Genomic DNA, 21,594 nt, shown 5'->3' with positions numbered 1-21,594 from the left:
CCTCAGCCTCCCTCCCTCTGTCTCCCTCTTTCTCTGTCTCCCTCTTTCTCTGTCTCCCTTTCCCTCTGTCTCCCTCTCCCTCTGTCTCCCTCTCCCTCTGTCTCCCCTCTCTGTCGGTCTCCCTCTTTCTGTCTCCCTCTCATTTGCTCTGTCTCCCCTGAATCCCTCCCTCCGTCTCCCTCTCTGTCTTTTTGCTTCTCTGCCTGTTTCTGTCTCAGTCTGCCTCTATCTGTCTGTCCCTGTCTCTACCTCTATGTGCCTGTCTGTCCCTGTATGTCTGTCACCCTCCCTCTATCTACCTCTCCGTCTCTCTGCCTCTGTCTGCCCCATCCCTGTCTCTGCCTCTATCTGTCTCTGTCTGTCCCTGTCTCTCTATCCCTCTCTCTGTCTCCTCCCCTCTATCGCTGTATCCCTCCCTCGGTCTCCCTCTCTCTTTCTCCCTTAGTCTCCCTCTCTGTCTCTCTGCCTCTCTGTCTCTGTCTCAGTCTCTGCCTCTAGCTGTCTGTCCCTGTCTATGCCTCTGTCTGTCTGCCCCTGTCTCCCTCTCTCTGTCTCCCTCTCCGTCTTGTCCTCTATCTGTCTACCCCTGTCCCTGTCTCTGCCTCTGTCTGTCCCTATCTCTGTCTGTCTTTATCTGTCTGTCTACCTCCCTCTGTCTCTCTCTTCCTGCCTCCTTCTCTCAGTCTCCCTCTCTCTCTGTCTCCCTCACTCTGTCACCCTCTCCCTCTGTCTACCCTGGACTCCCTCCCTCTATCTCTCTCCCTCTGTCTTCCTCCCGCTGTCTGTCTTCGTCTGTCTCCCTCCCTCTGTCTGTTGCCCTCTGTCTCCCTCTCTCTCTGTCTCCCTCTGTCTGTCTCCCTCTCTCTCTGTCTCCCTCTCTCTCTGTCTCCCTCTCCTTCCCTCTGTCTCCCTCTCCCTCCCTGTCTCTCTTTCTCTGTCTGTCTCATGTCTCAGCCTCTATCTGTATGTCCCTGTCTATGCCTCCATCCGTCTGTCTGTCCCTGTCTGCCCCTGTCTCCCTCCCTCTGTCTCACTCTCCGTCTCTGCCTCTATCTATCTACCCCATCCCTGTCTCTGCCTCTATCTGTCTCTGTCTGTTCCTATCTCTGTCTGTCTGTCTCTATCTCTGTCTGTCTCCCTCTCTCTCTCTTCCTCTGTCTCCCTCTCTCTGTCTCCTTCTCTCTGTCTCCTTCTATCTCTGTCTCCCTCTCTCTCTGTCTCCCTCTATCTGTCTCCCTCTCCCTCCCTCGTTCTACCCCGGACTCCCTCCCTCTGTCTTTCTCCCTCTGTCTCCCTCTCTCTCTGTCTCCCACGGTTTCCCTCTCTCTGTCTCCCTCTGGCTGTCTCCGTCTGTCTCCCTCCCTCTGTCTCTCTCCGTCTGTCACCCTCTGTCACCTCACCCCAGCTTCCCGGGCACACACCTGAGCGCTTCACAGGTCTTTAAAAGACCATTTACTTTTTAAAGAGGCTTTGTTGTGAATCGCCCGCCCCCCCATAGAGCAGAGTGTCTAGGAATGCCTCTTAATTAGCAGCAGTTCTAAGTGCCTGTGACACACCCACCATTTGCAGGCGACACAGTACTGGTTCGGGACTTACAGTTTGGAAAGCTCTGCTGTAGAGACATGTCAGTTCCCTACTTGGCCTGGCTCCTTTTTCTACGTTATGTACCTGGCCATGTAAACTTTGAGGCAATACTTATGGGTGCCTTGACTAATGATAAAAGTAGGCATTTCAATGTCAAAATTGCTTTATTTGATATTTCCTGGCCACTGCTTTTTGGCCACCGCAGTTCAGGCCTGCAACAGTAGTCCTGATTCCATGCTTTTTACGTCACACGTTTGGGTAAGGTTACATTGCAGCCACACGCGACACCTGACTTTTATGCTTCTGGAGCATTTTCCGCAACATATTACTGTGGCCTTGCAGTCTGCTATGTCAAATGAAATTAAACATTTTACACCTTGAGGACAGGGTCAGAACACATGAACTGCGGGGTGCTTAGCAACCTCCCACACATCCAGAAATTTGAGGAGACAAGAAGGTTTAACAGGGCTTACAGTGACCCGTACTTAATACATTACCAGTATTTGGACATAACGGAGAGGGAGCAGTTGTTTCGTTCTGGTTTTTAATGCACCTCACTGTTTTTCTGATTTGCTTTGTGCTGGAAGATTAAGACATTTTAACATCTTTTTCTACCTCTACCTCTATGTGCCTGTCTGTCCCTGTATGTCTGTCACCCTCCCTCTATCTACCTCTCCGTCTCTCTGCCTCTGTCTGCCCCATCCCTGTCTCTGCCTCTATCTGTCTCTGTCTGTCCCTGTCTCTCTATCCCTCTCTCTGTCTCCTCCCCTCTATCGCTGTATCCCTCCCTCGGTCTCCCTCTCTCTTTCTCCCTTAGTCTCCCTCTCTGTCTCTCTGCCTCTGTCTCAGTCTCTGCCTCTAGCTGTCTGTCCCTGTCTATGCCTCTGTCTGTCTGCCCCTGTCTCCCTCTCTCTGTCTCCCTCTCCGTCTTGGCCTCTATCTGTCTACCCCTGTCCCTGTCTCTGCCTCTGTCTGTCTCTGTCTGTCTCTGTCTGTCCCTATCTCTGTCTGTCTTTATCTGTCTGTCTACCTCCCTCTGTCTCTCTCTTCCTGCCTCCTTCTCTCAGTCTCCCTCTCTCTCTGTCTCCCTCACTCTGTCACCCTCTCCCTCTGTCTACCCTGGACTCCCTCCCTCTATCTCTCTCCCTCTGTCTTCCTCCCGCTGTCTGTCTTCGTCTGTCTCCCTCCCTCTGTCTGTTGCCCTCTGTCTCCCTCTCTCTCTGTCTCCCTCTGTCTGTCTCCCTCTCTCTCTGTCTCCTTCTCTCTCTGTCTCCCTCTCCTTCCCTCTGTCTCCCTCTCCCTCCCTGTCTCTCTTTCTCTGTCTGTCTCATGTCTCAGCCTCTATCTGTATGTCCCTGTCTATGCCTCTATCCGTCTGTCTGTCCCTGTCTGCCCCTGTCTCCCTCCCTCTGTCTCACTCTCCGTCTCTGCCTCTATCTATCTACCCCATCCCTGTCTCTGCCTCTATCTGTCTCTGTCTGTTCCTATCTCTGTCTGTCTGTCTCTATCTCTGTCTGTCTCCCTCTCTCTCTCTTCCTCTGTCTCCCTCTCTCTGTCTCCTTCTCTCTGTCTCCTTCTATCTCTGTCTCCCTCTCTCTCTGTCTCCCTCTATCTGTCTCCCTCTCCCTCCCTCGCTCTACCCCGGACTCCCTCCCTCTGTCTCCCTCTCTCTGTCTCCCACGGTTTCCCTCTCTCTGTCTCCCTCTGGCTGTCTCCGTCTGTCTCCCTCCCTCTGTCTCTCTCCGTCTGTCACCCTCTGTCACCTCACCCCAGCTTCCCGGGCACACACCTGAGCGCTTCACAGGTCTTTAAAAGACCATTTACTTTTTAAGGAGGCTTTGTTGTGAATCGCCCGCCCCCCCATAGAGCAGAGTGTCTAGGATTGCCTCTTAATTAGCAGCAGTTCTAAGTGCCTGTGACACACCCACCATTTGCAGGCGACACAGTACTGGTTCGGGACTTACAGTTTGGAAAGCTCTGCTGTAGAGACATGTCAGTTCCCTACTTGGCCTGGCTCCTTTTTCTACGTTATGTACCTGGCCATGTAAACTTTGAGGCAATACTTATGGGTGCCTTGACTAATGATAAAAGTAGGCATTTCAATGTCAAAATTGCTTTATTTGATATTTCCTGGCCACTGCTTTTTGGCCACCGCAGTTCAGGCCTGCAACAGTAGTCCTGATTCCATGCTTTTTACGTCACACGTTTGGGTAAGGTTACATTGCAGCCACACGCGACACCTGACTTTTATGCTTCTGGAGCATTTTCCGCAACATATTACTGTGGCCTTGCAGTCTGCTATGTCAAATGAAATTAAACATTTTACACCTTGAGGACAGGGTCAGAACACATGAACTGCGGGGTGCTTAGCAACCTCCCACACATCCAGAAATTTGAGGAGACAAGAAGGTTTAACAGGGCTTACAGTGACCCGTACTTAATACATTACCAGTATTTGGACATAACGGAGAGGGAGCAGTTGTTTCGTTCTGGTTTTTAATGCACCTCACTGTTTTTCTGATTTGCTTTGTGCTGGAAGATTAAGACATTTTAACATCTTTTTTCAGATTAGTTTGCTGGTATAATGGGGAGGGAGGATTTTCAATAAGGCTGGAAGTAGTTGGCGGTATACCATTATGTGGAATTCTGCGGAGTTGAACAAAAACTCAGTGAACTCCGCTCTGCAACTCCGTTCTGTCTCATCCCAATTAATAAGACAGAAACCGCACAAACCTTAAATAAAACAACAAGCAACACTATCTTTATATGCAAAAATGCATATAATCTTCTCACAAAAGTGAAAATGAAAATACAGCAAGCAGTGAGAGAGGTAATGATTTTGGGGTCCTCCCTAACCTAGGGAGAGAACCAAGCAGATGCCTTGAACACAAAGAGCCCATAATACTGAACGATTCGGTGGTGGTCCGATCCTCCTAGGACCACCCCATGCACAGTTACGGGAAAAAATACAATCCCAATCAAAGGCCCTGCAAAGCATTATGGGACGAGATTCTAGAGTGCAGAGAATATTATAGTATCCAATATCAAAACATTCCTCAAGGGGTAGGCTCTTCGGCTCAGCTGAGAGCTAATACTATAATATTCACTGCACTCTAGAATCTCGCCCCATAATAATCCTTTTTAATACCCATAAGTCATCCCTAAGGTAGGCCAAACCTCTCACAGACAGGATGCATGGTATTTAAAAAGTAGGCCAACTTATATGTCTCAACAGTGGAAAAACTCCTAAAGTCATTTTTCATTGTTCTAAGGCCCATCTCGCCTATAGACTAACACTGGTTACCTTATTACATTTAATAAGTGCTGACTTCAGATTGGGAGCAGATAGAGATATGCTGATAACACATTTATTTTAATTTAGAATTCTCTTTAATGGTGAAGTCGGATTTAAGTTACAATTTTGAAAATGCCATTTTATTGTCCAAACCAACTGTGCCTTTCTGCAAGTGGCTTGGGTCACAACACTGTAAATGGCTCCCCTGATGTGGGCTGTGAATTGCTTCCAGACAGTCAAACAAAAGAAGTCTAGTTATGAAGGGAGATGGCCTTCCTAGCAGGATGGCTGGGAAGGAGCTATAGCCTACCCTGACTACATTTCAAAGGGCCCGGTCTGCAGCACACATTAAGGGACCGGACACCAGGCCTGTTCTTGCCTCAGAGGAAGAAGAAGAAATGACTAGAACCAGTTTTGAGGGTAGGTCATGGAATTCTCCCCACAAAAATTGGCACTAGGTATAAAAATGGGGCATTCGTAACTTACCATCAGAACACTCTTGGACCTGTGGAAGATTCAGAAGAAAGGCTGCCCTGCTGCTAAAAGAACTACCCTGCTGCTAGAAGGACTGCCTTGCTGTCTTGAAGAAGGACGATTGGACCAGCCTACTTTGATCACAGGTTACCCAGAGTGACTCCAGGGGTCAGCTGGATGGCCTCCGGTGTGAGCTGCAGGGGCACACCATGCTTCCAGAGGTCTCCCTGCAAGTGCCGGGCTCCTGCTGAACCTGTTGTCCTCTGCTGGCGTGATTCCTGATCCCCAAGAGGAGCCCCTCAGGTCCTGGACCCTTTGCTGGCACCAGTGAGAACTTCTGCTCAGGAACAGGTGAAAATCCTGAAGTTTGAGCTCCTTGTGAATGCAAAGTGACCTCTTCGCACTGAGAATCAATATCCCGCTATGACTGCCAACGCGAAGCTCCAGGTGGACCAGCTCTTCATGCAAACAGTGAAGGCCCATGATGACCAGCAAAACAAGACTTGTACTTCACTACAACAGCAACCTTCCATGATGATCAATCAATATGAAGCTCCAGTGACAACAGGATCTTCATGCTCCAGTAACACTGGAGTCAACACTTCACCTGCTCCTCGCGCCAAAAGCCTCCTCCTTACAGCCCCTCCCACAATGAATGGAAAAATTGCACCAAACTTGAGAATGTAACTTCAGTGGGATTAACCTGGTTCCTATATGGGACCTGCCCTCCATTGCGGTCCCCCTGAACTTGTGTCTTTCACCCTAGTGTGACCAGATAACTGCAAGTGACACTTGCTGCTTTTGTTATCATGGAATCATTTTATTGATTAGAATATTGGAATGTTGGGAGCTCCATCAAAAACAATGGAATGCTCCAAGCTTCTAATGGCCAGTAGAAGCCTGCAGCTCCAACATTCCAATGTTTGTTCACAGCTGGTATTGTTAACAAAATGCCTCATGGAGCCCGAAGGGATTCCAATCCCCTCTGGCTCCATGAAGCCTCTGTTTTTCCAAATTAGAACATTCTGCCCTCTAAGGGCAGACTGTCCTAATAGCCTTAGAGCCCACCATAGCGGGCTCTACTGGCTATTAAAGGCTTGTTCCCTTGTTAAAGGCCCTCGCCTTCGGCTCAGGACTTTAATGCTGGAGCAACCCTTTAATGGCCGGCTGAGCACGCTACGGCGGGCTCTAACGCTATATTAAAATGTTCTCTATTTTTCTAAACCGTTTGAGATTTTTCTTGGGCTGTGATTTTTCTTTATTACTGTCTGTGTACTCAATGCATACTTTCCACATTGCATCTAGGTTAAGCCTGACTGCTTTGTGCCAAGCTACCAAAAGAGTAAAGCACAGGTTAATGTAGTGACTTTTGTGGTTCACCCTGACAAGTGTTCTGTTTACTATTTGAGTAGGGCTTCCATCCATCTCAACTAAGGGAAGGTCCTGTACTATCTTTAACCCTGTAGTACGTTTGTTTGGATAAGGGATATATTGCTTGGGCATAATTTATTTCAAAGTTTCTTATTTAGGGGCTGATTCCGATCCAGGTCGGAAAGTACTCCGACCGAGCCGGAACCATGGTGTTTTCCAACCGATCCGTATTCCTGCAGTCCGACCGAGCGAGTACGATGCAGCTGTATGCTGTTGGACTCGATTCGGTCGGACTCCCTTAGAAGTCAATAGGAGCCGGTCGTACGACGCGTACATGGGCTCCCATTGACTGAATGGGCATGTCGTGGACAAGTGTGCCCCCTAAAGTGGGTACGCGTCGGTGTCACCTGCGCCGTACATGCTTGTATTGGGGAGACCCATGGGTCTCCTCCTGTGTCTGAGTCGTAAGGCAGCGGGTAACAGGGGTCCAACGCGGACCCCCAAAGTCCAACTCCGGGAGTTATTGCGAGCCGGACGCTCCGACTCGATCCAGCTGTCCGAATCGAGCATCATACTAGCTCGGTCGTGAAACGTCTCCATTGCGCACCACGGTTTGCTTGTGACTGAGTCGTATGGAGCGGTACAGACCCGGAACCGATCGGGACGGAGATTTTGCGCTTGTTCGCATCGTACTTCGCCGTTCGGACCCGTCTACGACTCGGACGGAAATTCAGCCTCCGAATCGGGCCGTCTAATGCCAAACCCGATTCGGTGCCCTTCCGACCGAGATCGGAATCGGCCTCAGAGTAGGAGTGACAAAGAAACGCAGGGCACACTAAAAAAAGAGAATATTTCATCATGTCTCTTTCGAACCTCTTGATTTGTAGTAAGTTTATTGTGCACTGCATTAAATTGTGCAAAACAAATTGCACCTCTTTGACCTACATCAATAATGACCCCAAACATATCAATTCACAGCCTGAGGTCTATATTTTGCAGGTTGAATGATAACTGAGATATGGGGAGGGCACCCACACAGTTATGTGTGAAGACCCCTTTATTTATTTATTTATTTAATTTTTTGTCCTCATTTTGCAATACTATTGTGTCAGGTTTTAACATAGAACCATAGCTGCTGCTCGGGATGGGCCCTTCCCTTCTTACTCGAACCCTTGATACCAGTGGGAAGGCCGCTAGCAGTGTATTCAGATGTCTCCTGGACACTTTATTTTTGGAGCAAGCCACCCAGCATTTCTTTTGTTAAAATCATTGGACGTATCAAAGAAAAATGAAGATAAACATATAAAAAAGGCCCACACCTTGTATCTATTATGATTTATAAAGTCTCACAGAATTTTTCCCAGATTTCCCAGAATCTATATTTCTTTCTAGGCCTTCCACTTCTGTCTAATCGTTTTTTTCTACAGACAGAATTACACCCCTCTAGTTGTGTCGGTGGTTGTGAGTTAACCCATTTAATGCAGATTTCCCTTCGGGCAACAAGGATAAAGGTAAAAATCAGGTTCTCTTGATTTTTATTCAATTTACAAGTTCCGCCGCCCTGCTCTTGTACCCCAAAAATGACAAGCCCAATACTTACTATGATGGTTTGACCAAATAGGTCTGTCAATACCTTACCCACATTTGACCAGAAATCCTCGAGCTGGGGGCACTGCCGAAACATATGTAAATCATCCCCCCTCTCTTCACCACATTTTGGACAGGCTTTTGGATGTTAATGGCCCTTGAACTTTGACATTCTCTTTGGGGTCCAGTAAGCTCCGTGAATAGTAAAGAGGTGGTTTCTTCTTAAAGCAGCAGGTTGTATAATTTCCCAGTATTTCCCCATTGATACTCGTCATATGTTTTGGATTTCCAGCGACGGCAGTGACTTCCCCCAGGTCGTGTCCGGGATCATAAAATTCTCTTCTCCAGCAGGAATCAGAGTCCAGTACCATTGGGACACTTCTTTTTTCTGTGTTCCAACTGTCAGCATTTTAAATTCTAATTCTGTATTGCCAGTATGACGTTCTGTTAGAGATCTTACCCAACTCGATAGTTGGTAGTATTTGAACTTGGCAGTTTGGCCTTCCGTCGTGTTTATTACTGCGTCCCAGCTGATTAGCACACCTTTTATCATCAATTGGCCCCAATTTAGTAATCCTGCACGCCTTAGCTGAGAGGCTAAAGAATCTTTAAGGCATTCTGGCGTTCCTGGAGAATCCCAGATTGGGGCGTAGTGGTTGTAGTAGGGTATCTTCGTTATTTTCCTTATTTGTAGCCACAATTTAGCCGCTGACAGCAGGAACTTTAGTTTTATTTTTTTAAAGAATTTTTGATGGCCAAATTTAAAGAGAAAATGGCCTCATGTGTTTATCATTGCTTGAAAATGCGGTGGATATAGTTCATAGTCTAGCAGTAGAACTCTGGTATATTTAAATTGGAATGCCCTACAACATTCAAGTATGTCTGGGCTGGCGATTCCCCCTTGATCCTTTTTCCTTCTCAGTTTATTCCAGGAAATTCTGTTACACTTAGTGGCCCAGATGAAACTGTTCAGCTCTCCCTGAAGTTTCAAAATTGCAGGTTTACTGAATTCTAGAGGAATTGTGCTGAAAATATAAGTAAATTTTGGCAGAATTGCCATTTTAATGATGTTAGATCTACCCAAAAAGGTTAGCGGGAGCGCTTCCCATGTTTTCAAAAGCTTTTTTACTTCTCCTAAGACTCTGTTGAAATTGATCTGGGATAATGCTTTAATGTCCTTGACTATATCTAGGCCAAGGTATCTGATTTTCGTTTTCAGTAAAGGATGGTTACTCATGGTATGCCATTCCATAATTTCTGACTTTAATTGGTTAATTTGGTAACCTAAGATCTTGCCAAACTGATCTATTATGTTTTCTATATCAGCCATCGACTCTGATAGGTTGCTGGAGAAAATCATTAGATCATCAGCATATAGAGCTACTTTTATCTCCCAGCTTTGATATCGAAAAGGGAGTATCTTTGGGTTGTTTCTCAAGTTTGTCGCCAAGGATTCAATGTACAAATTAAATAGCAAGGGAGAGAGTGGGCATCCCTGCCTAGTACTTCTTTTTATGGAAATTTGGTCTGACAGACCATCGTTCACCAGGATCCTTGCCAAAGGTTTACTATAAAAAAAAATTATGGCAGCTTGAAAGTTTTCTCCTAGTCTAAATTTCTCAAGGACTTGATGCAAAAAAGCCCAATTAACCCTATTGAATGCTTTGGCAGTATCGAAGGTAATGATGGATAAGGGAAGCTTTTGTTGGATAGAAATATCTATTGCAGCGATGAGTTGTTGAGTCAGATCTTGAATTTGTCTGCCTTTAATGAAGCCATTCTGGTCTTCATGAATGAGGTCTTCCATTATTTTACTCAACCTCTTTGACAGGATCTGTGTATAGATTTTGTAATCACAGTTCAGGAGTGATATTGGTCTATAAGATTCACACTTACTCGGATTCTTACCAGGTTTTAAAATTAGGGTGATAGTTGCCTCACTACAAGGTAATGGTACATCTTTTTTACCAAGGAAGAGGTCATTCATGAGAGCTGTGAGATGGGGAGTTATAGTTTCTTGTAGGGCTATGTATAGCTAATTTGGCAGAGCATTGGGGCCCGCCGCCTTTCGTTTTTTGAGGCCCTTTATTGCTCAGATCACTTCCTCCTCTGTAATTTCTTCATTCAGTTCTATTTTCTGAACTGGAGTAGTTTAAGGAAGATTTATCTTTTCCAAGTATAGTTTTTGTTGGTCTAGCGTTGGAAAACAATCTTCAGAGTACAGACATCCAAAAAATTCTCTGAATTCTTCCTTAATTACTGTATCATCTGTACTAATTTCGGCGGGATTTCCTACTAACATGTTATTAATTTTGTTCCTGGTTTGATGTTTTTGTTTTCCAGGCTAAAAGTTTCCCGCATCCCTCCCCGTATTCGTGGTGGGACAACTTGCTCGCTTCCCACTTTTCTTTTACCCTGGATTCTAGGAGATCTTTAAGGTTTTCTTCATTGTTTGCCCAATCCAGTCTTAGCTTATCAACACCTGAATTCGAGTTGTGGTTTAGAAGTTACATGTCCAAATTTTTAAATTCCTCCTCATATTGTTTTATTGTTCGTTTTAATGTTCTCGCTTAAAATACACCAGCACTCATAATATTACCTCTTATAACAGCCTTGTAGGCATCCCGGGATGTCTTTCGGCTGACCCCTTCTCCGTTTAATGCAAAGTAATGATTAGTTTATTTTTTTAAATAATCGATTATGGGAATATCTAGGAATAAAGTTCGATCTACTGTCCATCTAATCAAATTTTTTAGTGGTTTTAAACTAAGATCTATTCTTACCGCTGAGTGGTCAGATAAATGAGCCGGGAGATGCTCCACCCCTTCTGAGGCTGTAATTAAGTTGCTATCTATGAGAAAAAAGTCAATCCTGGAGGAGTGACATAATCTTTTGTTCTGAAAAGTGAATCTTGTACATGCAACACTTTTAGTTTTCCAGATGTCTACTAGCCCTAAGTCTTTAATACTTAATTTTAGCTGCTCTCTCATCCTAGGGAGACTCGTATTTTTCCTTACCTGTGTCCTATCTACTATTGGGTCTAAAACTATGTTGAAATCCCCTCCCCATATTATGGGGGAAGTAGTAGTCAGAAGTTCTGTATATAATCTTTGTAGGGGTTCAGGATCATCAATATTTGGGCCATAGTACCCAACTATAGTATAGTGTTTTTGGTTCAGCCTGATTTCTACAATTACCCATCTTCCTTTACTGTCTACTGTGGAATGTAAAATGGTAGATCCCAGAGAGTTTTTTAAAATAATGGCGACACTTTTTATATTACATGACTGATTAGTACGTGAAGTCCCCTTTAAAACAAAATATTTACCTCCAACAATCATATGGTTATGTCATCTCATAGACTTTATCTTACATTAAGAATATCTGTATTGGATTTCAATTTTCACACAAAGATGAAAGACAACCGGCTTTATGCACATCGCTACTCCTTTCAGAATTGCAATTTCATTTGTGATTAATGGGTTAGGTTTTTTATAAAGTGATAACAGGCAGCCTTATGGGTGCCTCTGAGTGCTATGAAACACTGTAAACTTCTAGACATAGCAGAATAGAGCAGTATATGGACACATGTTGGGAGGTGATTCTCGGTCTCCAGAGGGTCTTGAAGCCTGCTTGGTGATCCCAACTGACACCCAATAACTTTTATGCTGGGAGCAGCGAGTGAGTAGAGGTGCAAGAATTTGTGGAGTATGCCCAAGTCTTCCAAAGAATATTTAGGGGGATATTGGAAGATTTATAACAAAGTGAAGTGAGAAGCTGGTGAATCAGATGTGTATAAGGGAGAATGGCATGATTTCCAGGGCAAGGGCTAAGATGAGCACTGGTCTTTTTGTGCATGGTGTGAGAATTCCATGCATAGAAAGACAGTAGGGTGTGTTGCTCAATCAGGAGCACAAGAGCACAGTACTTTAGAAGAGCCAACACGCACTAAGGCACAGCTCAGTTCAAACACTGAAGTACACAGGAGTTCAGGACTTTGGACAGTAAACCTTAAGCAGGACCCTAATTCAAGCAGGTACACAAGGGGATATCAGGAAGCTCCACAATACCCGTCAGTACAGCAGAGTAAGGGTACTGACCAATCAAGTACACAAGGGTTCTGTTATTCAGAGGGAGAATTAATATAAAGGACAACAGCTCAGCAAGAGTGGAGGGGTACAGTATATGTGGACAGGGTGTGCAGGAAAATTCGAGAGGTGTGCCAGCAGCGATGAGACATAATAAAACGCATCTACAATTGTGAATGCAGTAGGCCGAAGGGCCAATGGGTAAAGCTGTGCTGCAAAAAGGTTCTTCTAGGCTCCGACAGAAAGCCTGTTGGGAGAGGTGGGGTCATAGCGTTAGACTAACGGAATTCAGTGCAGTGGTCTGTTTCACCGCACTGAAATGCAAAATCACACACTATAGCACCTCTCAGCTGTCAAGCTAGAGCACAGATATATAGTTGGCATACAACGTGCAATTCACATTCCCATTCCCAGCTCCCCCACCCCCCGTTGGAGGTTAACCCCTTGCCTGCGGTCAGAATTCCGCTCCGGTGCGGCACATTCCTATCGCGGGCGTGGTTGTGACGGCTCCCGGCCGTCATGGCACACGAGCACTGTGTGCCATGACGGACAGGAGCCGTCACCAGCATGCAAGGGGTTAAGTCCCAGTGAAACACCTGAGTCGGTAGTTGGTCTTCACAACGTAGTCTTTATTAGCTTTAGATACTGCCAATTTCAGCATTGGCCTCACTACTGTTAATCTCTTGACCAAATTTATTATTGCTTTATTTAATACACCACAACCTGCAAATAAGATAGATATCCGAGTTGTACATTTCGTATTGTATTTATAATTGTCTCTCCACAGGTCCTTTGCTTTGCCTTCATGTTGTGCCAGCAAGCCGCAACACAGATACCCTGCTCTCTTTGTGCTGACCGCCCCCCGGCCAACAGAGCCGCAGGTAGATAATTCGCCACTGCTTGTGACAAGCGCCGGCTTCCTGGGTAGGGCCAGAGAGTCCAGGGCCACCAGCAGGTCAGCCCCCTCTCCCGCCATCCCGGAGCCCCCAATAGACTGCACGCTCTGTTCTGGGACCAAGAAGCCACCGCCAAACGGATCCCTGTAACTTCTCTTGCCCAGGACCCCGCCTACCCAAAACACTGAACTTAGGGATGGGTGGGTGGCAAACTTTCTGCGAAGCTCCGATCTGTTCTCTCCTCAGGTGAGTGGACAAAGAAGGCGACGTTATTGCCACTTGGACTTTTAAATCCCCTGCTAGTTTGCTGCTTCCGGGGACCCCGCGTGGCGTGTTTCGAGTTGAGGGGTTTCCTGTACCCTCTTCCGGGTCTCTTGACCTGGAAGGGGTTCCTAGCCGTGTTCCTGCCCCTTGATGCCACTAAAGGCACCACGCCCCCTAGGTGGGGTGGTGCCCGCCAATGCACGAACACTGAAAGCTGCATCAGTAGCGTGGACTACGCGCTGTTCCCGGCAGGCTTGTTGGCTGGCTCCTCTGCTCAGTAGCTGCTACCATTACTATGCTACAATGAAACAACACTGGACTTCACACGGCATAACTCTGAAGTCAGGGGGAGTCACTGTCAGTGTACAATGGCTACTACTGAGGCAGTGTGAGTCTCAGGGACTTTGTCAGACTGGCAGTGGCTGACGACTGCCCGCAGCGTGAGAGGGCGTCATGATCTGGCCAGGTCCATGGTCCGGATGGCTGCCTTAAAGCTAAGGCTCATTACGGAGTGAATCGTGGGGCCTAACATGTGTGCCTTTCTACTTTGTACTCTATAGGGAGCCCCACACCTCATTTCACTAAACTTGGACAGAAACTGACCTAGTGTTGGACACTTTTGTTAAAGAAACAACTTCACAGTAAATTGGGATCACTGACAGAATATTGAGGAGCAAAAATACCGACTTGCCAAAATATCGTGGAGAAAATATAGAATGCCAGAATATCGAATTCCTATCTTCAAACAGGTAAGTACAAAAATATCGACTCCAAAATATAGACAGTCAAAATATCGAATTTTTTTAATGTCTTAAAAGTAATTTAAAATTAATATATTAATAAATATAATTAATTTAAACATACTTAAAATGCTTAAATAAACTTAAAATTAATAAATAATAAATTAACGTAATTTTTTTTAATACACACACACACACATATATATATATATATAATCTGTTTCACCACACGCTCCCAACGTAGCGTGAATGCACTCCGAGACCAGCAGTAATCACCACTCGATTAAACCATCCGACAGTAGTTCGTGGATATTCAATTTATTTCCAGCATGGAAAAACAGTGCATGGAACCAACCCCCAACACGTTTCAGCGATCGCTCGCCTTGGTCACGGGTGAAATGTGTTTGAACATAAGACAAATAAATAAAGTTTTCAAAAGCCACTTCCTTGTATAAACATAAACAAAGGACCACCGTGCAGAACATACATATAGCGGCCATCTTGAAATGGTATTTCTGTTATAAGCCAAAATTATATGCATTTAAATAATATAACCAGACAGAACATGCTATCAGCGGAGATAATGTGCTAGTAGAGATTATATTGCATTGCGCCCACCGGCATCTCTTAATGGATTTCCAACACCATTCTAATATATTATATAATATGTGAAAATCCCCAGTGGGATAAGTGTCATGGTGATACTGTCATAAGTCATACAGAAAATCTCATGCAAAAAGTGTCTTTAAATCCCAAGTGGGAATTTGAATCCTCTGCACATTCAATCTCCATGTAGCAGAATTACCTGTTTGGAAAAACAAAATGTCTCAATCAGTTATGGCTTCCATCACAACCAAAACGGCCTAAAACATTTTACTGTACAGTGCAAAACATATGAGACCAATAAATCAAAGTGGATTAAAAACAAGAGAATCACTGCTAGGAGACTGGGAGGACAGCCATCTAACTATTGCATGTTTACAGTCTATTGACACATCACTGGTTATTCCCCCAAATGCCATTTCAATTCTTCCTCAGAATTCAATCCTCCCGGAATGCGTGTGTCTAAGTCAAGGATGTATTTACTTTCCAGTTGCCGCAACCTTCGTATTCTGTCCCCACCCCTCTTTTCATGGGTGGAATCTTGTCAATCACAAAGAATTTTAGTAAATTGCGATTGCTTCTATGTTGTTCCACGAAGTGACGAGCTACTGGTGAATTCTGATCTTTGTTCTCAATTGCCCTCATATGTTCTAGAATTCGTTTTTTTGCAGGGAACATTGTGCTCCCCACATATTTCTTAGGGCAAGGGCACACCAGAATATACTCAACATAATCCGAGAGGCAGGTTAAGTGCTGTCTAATGATTTTTTCTTTGTCCTCTATTGGATAATAGACTGATTTAACGTTGTTGCTGTATTTACATGCTTTGCATGTCATGCATGTAAAAAAGCCCTGTATATCAGTGGACTTTCTTTGCTTGGTGTTGACTTCATTTTTGCTCAGTCTGTCCTTAAGGGAGTCAGCTTTACGATAAGTAATACTAGGATTACTGCCTACCACCTCAGTTAGTGTAGATTCTGTTTGTAACACATTCCAATGTTTTTTTAGGCTATTCTGTACCTGCCAGGATCTTGTATGGTATGTGGAGATAAACCTAACCACCTCCTGTCCCACTTGTTTGTTCTCATTCGGGACTAATAGAGTCTTATGACTGATCTTGCTCGCTTTTACAAATGCTTCCTCTATTACCTGTGGGTTATACCCACGTTCTCTGAAACGTTGTTTCATACATTCCCCCTCATATGCAAAATCTTCATCCTTGCTGCAGTTCCTCCGAGCCCGGAGGAACTCGCCAAAGGGAATACTGCATGGCAGACTGGGAGCAACAGGTGGCTGAAACTAGTGCACTATATCGCAGCCATGTGAAAACCTGGCTGCGATATATTGATGACCTATTTATCATCTGGGATGGTCCCCAATCAGTGGCAGAAGATTTCATCCGTGACCTTAACTGTAATGATTTAAACCTCAGTCTGGAAGGGAAAATCAGTAATTGTTCTATGGAATTTCTAGACTTAAAAGTGGAGGTTGCAGGTGACAAACTTGTGATGAAACTGTTTCGGAAGGCCACAGGAGGTAATACCTTACTTCATGCTGAGAGCAGCCACCCGAAATCTCTAATACGCAGTATTCCCTTTGGCGAGTTCCTCCGGGCTCGGAGGAACTGCAGCAAGGATGAAGATTTTGCATATGAGGGGGAATGTATGAAACAACGTTTCAGAGAACGTGGGTATAACCCACAGGTAATAAAGGAAGCATTTGTAAAAGCGAGCAAGATCAGCCATGAGACTCTATTAGTCCCGAACGAGAACAAACAAGTGGGACAGGAGGTGGTTAGGTTTATCTCCACATACCATGCAAGATCCTGGCAGGTACAGAATAGCCTCAAAAAACATTGGAATGTGTTACAAACAGAATCTACACTAACTGAGGTGGTAGGCAGTAATCCTAGTATTACTTATCGTAAAGCTGACTCCCTTAAGGACAGACTGAGCAAAAATGAAGTTAACACCAAACAAAGAAAGTCCACTGATATACAGGGCTTTTTTACATGCATGACATGCAAAGTGTGTAAATACAGCAACAAAGTTAAATCAGTCTATTATCCAATAGAGGACAAAGAAAAAATCATTAGACAGCACTTAACCAGCCTCTCGGATTATGTTATGTTAGTATGTTAGTATGTATTTGTAGAGCGCACGTTCACCCTGGGGTTTCTTGGCGCTGTGTACCGCTGGGGAACCCGTCCTGGCTTTCCCTGTGAGATGGTCCCTATTGGGCATCCCCAAGGTGAAGCCAGGCATCCCCAGCAGCGAGGGGGCCATTGTGGAGATTAAGCAAGCTATTGCCCAGAGTTCCAGCGTGGGACCCATGGTTAGAGAGGCACCGAGGCGAGATTTATCGAGCCCGCTGACATTGGTCCCGTACCCTGCCGCGTCGGGAATTGAACCCTGGTCCCGGGCCGACCTCTGCTTGTGGGTCTACCGCCTCTAACCGGTGAGCCACACTTCTCCATTATGTTGTGTATATTCTGGTGTGCCCTTGCCCTAAGAAATATGTGGGGAGCACAATGTTCCCTGCAAAAAAACGAATTCTAGAACATATGAGGGCAATTGAGAACAAAGATCAGAATTCACCAGTAGCTCGTCACTTCGAGGAACAACATAGAAGCAATCGCAATTTACTAAAATTCTTTGTGATTGACAAGATTCCACCAATGAAAAGAGGGGGGGACAGAATACGAAGGTTGCGGCAACTGGAAAGTAAATACATCCTTGACTTAGACACACGCATTCCGGGAGGATTGAATTCTGAGGAAGAATTGAAATGGCATTTGGGGGAATAACCGATGATGTGTCAATAGACTGTAAACATGCAATAGTTAGATGGCTGTCCTCCGAGTCTCCTAGCAGTGAATCTCTTGTTTTTAATCCACTTTGATTTATTGGTTTCATATGTTTTGCACTGTACAGTAAAATGTTTTAGGCCGTTTTGGTTGTGATGGAAGCCATAACTGATTGAGACATTTTATTTTTCCAAACAGGTAATACTGCTACATGGAAATTGAATGTGCAGAGGATTCAAATTCCCACTTTAGATTTAAAGACACTTTTTGCATGAGATTTTCTGTATGACTTATGACAGTATCACCATGACACTTATCCCCCTGGGGATTTGCACATATTATATTATATATTAGAATGGTGTTGGAAATCCATTGGTGGGGGCAATGCAATATAATCTCTACTAGCACATTATCTCCGGTGATAGCATGTTCTGTCTGATTATATTATTTAAATGCATATAATTTTGGCTTACAACAGAAATACCAGTTCAAGATGGCCGCTATATTTATGTTTTGCACGGTGGTCCTTTGTTTATGTTTATACAAGGAAGTGGCTTTTGAAAACTTTATTTATTTGTCTTATGTTCAAACACACTTCACCCGTGACCAAGGCGAGTGATCGCTGAAATGCGTTGGGGGTTGGTTCCATGCACTGTTTTTCCATGCTGGAAATAAATTGAATATCCACAAACTACTGTCGGATGGTTTAATCAAGTGGTGATTACTCCTGGTCTCTGAGTGCATTCACGCTACGTTGGGAGCGTGTGGTGAAACGGATTACATTGGGCAGGGAGCCTTTGACCCTGCGTTTGCACCGCAGTCTGAGTGTCCCGGTTAATCGGAGGAAGTGAAACGCATATATATATATATATATATATATATATATATATACAACACCACAGGTAGCGTAGTTTCGCAGCAGGTAGCAGCCCACCAATTGCGCCATACACGTTTCGAGCTTCACGCTCTTGGTCACTGGCTGGCTAAATGAAGGAGAGGCAGGTCTGAAGAACTCATTTTATTTTCAATATTGGTCCCGCCCTAATAGGCGTCTGTGGCATTCTGGGAGTCGCAGTTTTGAATATGCCACATAGACTCGTACAGTTCACTTCCCTAGTGGGCTCCGCCACCTTCATTAAAAATGTTCAATCCTGTTCGGTGGGGGGCTTGCAGTCCTTTTGCAAAGCTACACAATTCCTTCCCCGTGGTGCAGGCAACCTCCGTTTCCGAAGTGCTCTCGTCTCCGAGCACCTCAGACCTGCTCTGTCAGGCAGTGGGGCCTTCTCGCGGCCGGACCAGCCGCTAAACATGAACACCAAAGAGTCGCCCCTCGTGAGAACGCCACACACGGAGGATAACTGCACACAACACCACAGGTAGCATAGTTTTGCAGCAGGTAGCAGCCCACCAATATACATATTATTAACAAAACATATACAATATTTTCAACGTAGGATAGCGAGAGGGTTAAATTTACTATTACCACTCCAGAGAGGGCAACAGTACGGAAAGCATTGGATAGCGTAGAGGTAAAAATTACTATTCCAACTCCAGAGAGTGCAACAGTAGGGAAAGCGTTGGATAGCGTAGGGGTAAAAATTACTTTTCCCACTCCAGTGAGTGCAACAGTAGGGAAAGTAAATACTTCATATATGAATTAAATTAAATATTAATACCAATTACAAATAATATAAAATAATTAACAATTTTATATAATATATTAATTAATCACTTAAAAATACAAATGAATTTTAATTATTAAAAAAAATTACCTACTAATACAAATCAGTTACCAAATAACACTAAATTAATTAACAATTAATAAATTAAATATTACAACAAAAATAATCAATAAATATATTTGAAAATGTAATTATTTATAATTCAATTACTTCCCACACTATTCCCCGATAAACGCAAAACCAACTACTGAAAATAAATTAATAAAATTAACATAATTATCAATTATTCAATAAATTAAAATTATTGACCAATTATATTTTAATTAATTACCAATTAATAATTAATTAACAATTCATTCAAAATAAATAAATACCAATAAATAAATTAACATATTTAATTAATTATATTTAAATTACTTTCCTCCCTATTCCCCTATAAACCCACAACCCGCTGCAGAAAATATATTAATTTAATTAACATAATTATCAATTAATCAAAATTAATTACCAATTAATTAAATACCAATGAATTCAACATAAATACCAATAAATAAATTAACATATTTAATTAATTATATTTCAATTACTTCCCACTCTATTCCCGTATAAACCACAACCCGCTACAGAATTATATTACGCAAAAATTAAATACAATTAAATTAATTCATTAAAAGGAATTATAAAATAAATAAACACTTTTCACACATATAGTAACATAAAAAACACTATTCCAACTCCAGAGAGTGCAACAGTAGGGAAAGCGTTGGATAGCGTAGGGGTAAAAATTACTTTTCCCACTCCAGTGAGTGCAACAGTAGGGAAAGTAAATACTTCATATATGAATTAAATTAAATATTAATACCAATTACAAATAATATAAAATAATTAACAATTTTATATAATATATTAATTAATCACTTAAAAATACAAATGAATTTTAATTATTAAAAAAAATTACCTACTAATACAAATCAGTTACCAAATAACACTAAATTAATTAACAATTAATAAATTAAATATTACAACAAAAATAATCAATAAATATATTTGAAAATGTAATTATTTATAATTCAATTACTTCCCACACTATTCCCCGATAAACGCAAAACCAACTACTGAAAATAAATTAATAAAATTAACATAATTATCAATTATTCAATAAATTAAAATTATTGACCAATTATATTTTAATTAATTACCAATTAATAATTAATTAACAATTCATTCAAAATAAATAAATACCAATAAATAAATTAACATATTTAATTAATTATATTTAAATTACTTTCCTCCCTATTCCCCTATAAACCCACAACCCGCTGCAGAAAATATATTAATTTAATTAACATAATTATCAATTAATCAAAATTAATTACCAATTAATTAAATACCAATGAATTCAACATAAATACCAATAAATAAATTAACATATTTAATTAATTATATTTCAATTACTTCCCACTCTATTCCCGTATAAACCACAACCCGCTACAGAATTATATTACGCAAAAATTAAATACAATTAAATTAATTCATTAAAAGGAATTATAAAATAAATAAACACTTTTCACACATATAGTAACATAAAAAACACTTTAAAAAAATCTTATTAACTTACCTCAAATTCGATATTTTTGTTGTCTATATTCTGTCCATTCAATATTTTGTCCATTCTATATTTTGGATTCGATATTAATACTATTCTATTCGATATTTTAGCTATTCTATTCAATATTTTTGTAGTCTATATTCTGTCCATTCGATATTGTGTCCATTCTATACTTTTAACTCAATATTTTGGCCAATCGATTTTTTTATTCGATATTATGACTGTATACCAGTAAATTGCATGTGCTACATTTTAATGCAGATCCAATCAGTGCAGCCCTTCTTGACCCGTCCTGTTATGGGGTAATGGTGATAAATATACTATTGAGCCAGGTAGTTCCCCATACTAGACGGTTCTACTAAATGGAAGGGGGCTAAGTATTAAGAGTCTATTAAGAGGATGTATTAAGTAGTTCAAAAGCAGAACTCAAGGTCAAACGTGCTATTCCAGCAGCATCAAAAATTGCAAGAATTCTGGAATATGACTTCATGACATACTTTTAGAAACATTGTGAATCAAACATACTCCAATAATAAAGTGCGCACTAAATATTTTTTAAATATATACTTTCTTGCCAGTTAGGGGCCAGAAGCCG

The 21,594-nt window shown here is 42.8% G+C and overlaps 1 protein-coding gene across 4 annotated transcripts in view; it reads right to left on the bottom strand.

The window, feature by feature from the left end:
• Positions 1-21,594, bottom strand: part of FANCC (FA complementation group C) — a 1,396,321-nt gene that overhangs the window by 209,358 nt on the left and 1,165,369 nt on the right. The gene's annotated exons all lie outside the window — the stretch shown is intronic.

The sequence above is a fragment of the Lissotriton vulgaris genome, chromosome 3_1 (assembly GCF_964263255.1).
Source record: "Lissotriton vulgaris chromosome 3_1, aLisVul1.2, whole genome shotgun sequence".
Lineage (NCBI taxonomy): Eukaryota > Metazoa > Chordata > Amphibia > Caudata > Salamandridae > Lissotriton > Lissotriton vulgaris.
Note: the sequence above shows the minus strand (reverse complement) of the source record. Positions and strands in the feature narration are given on the sequence as shown.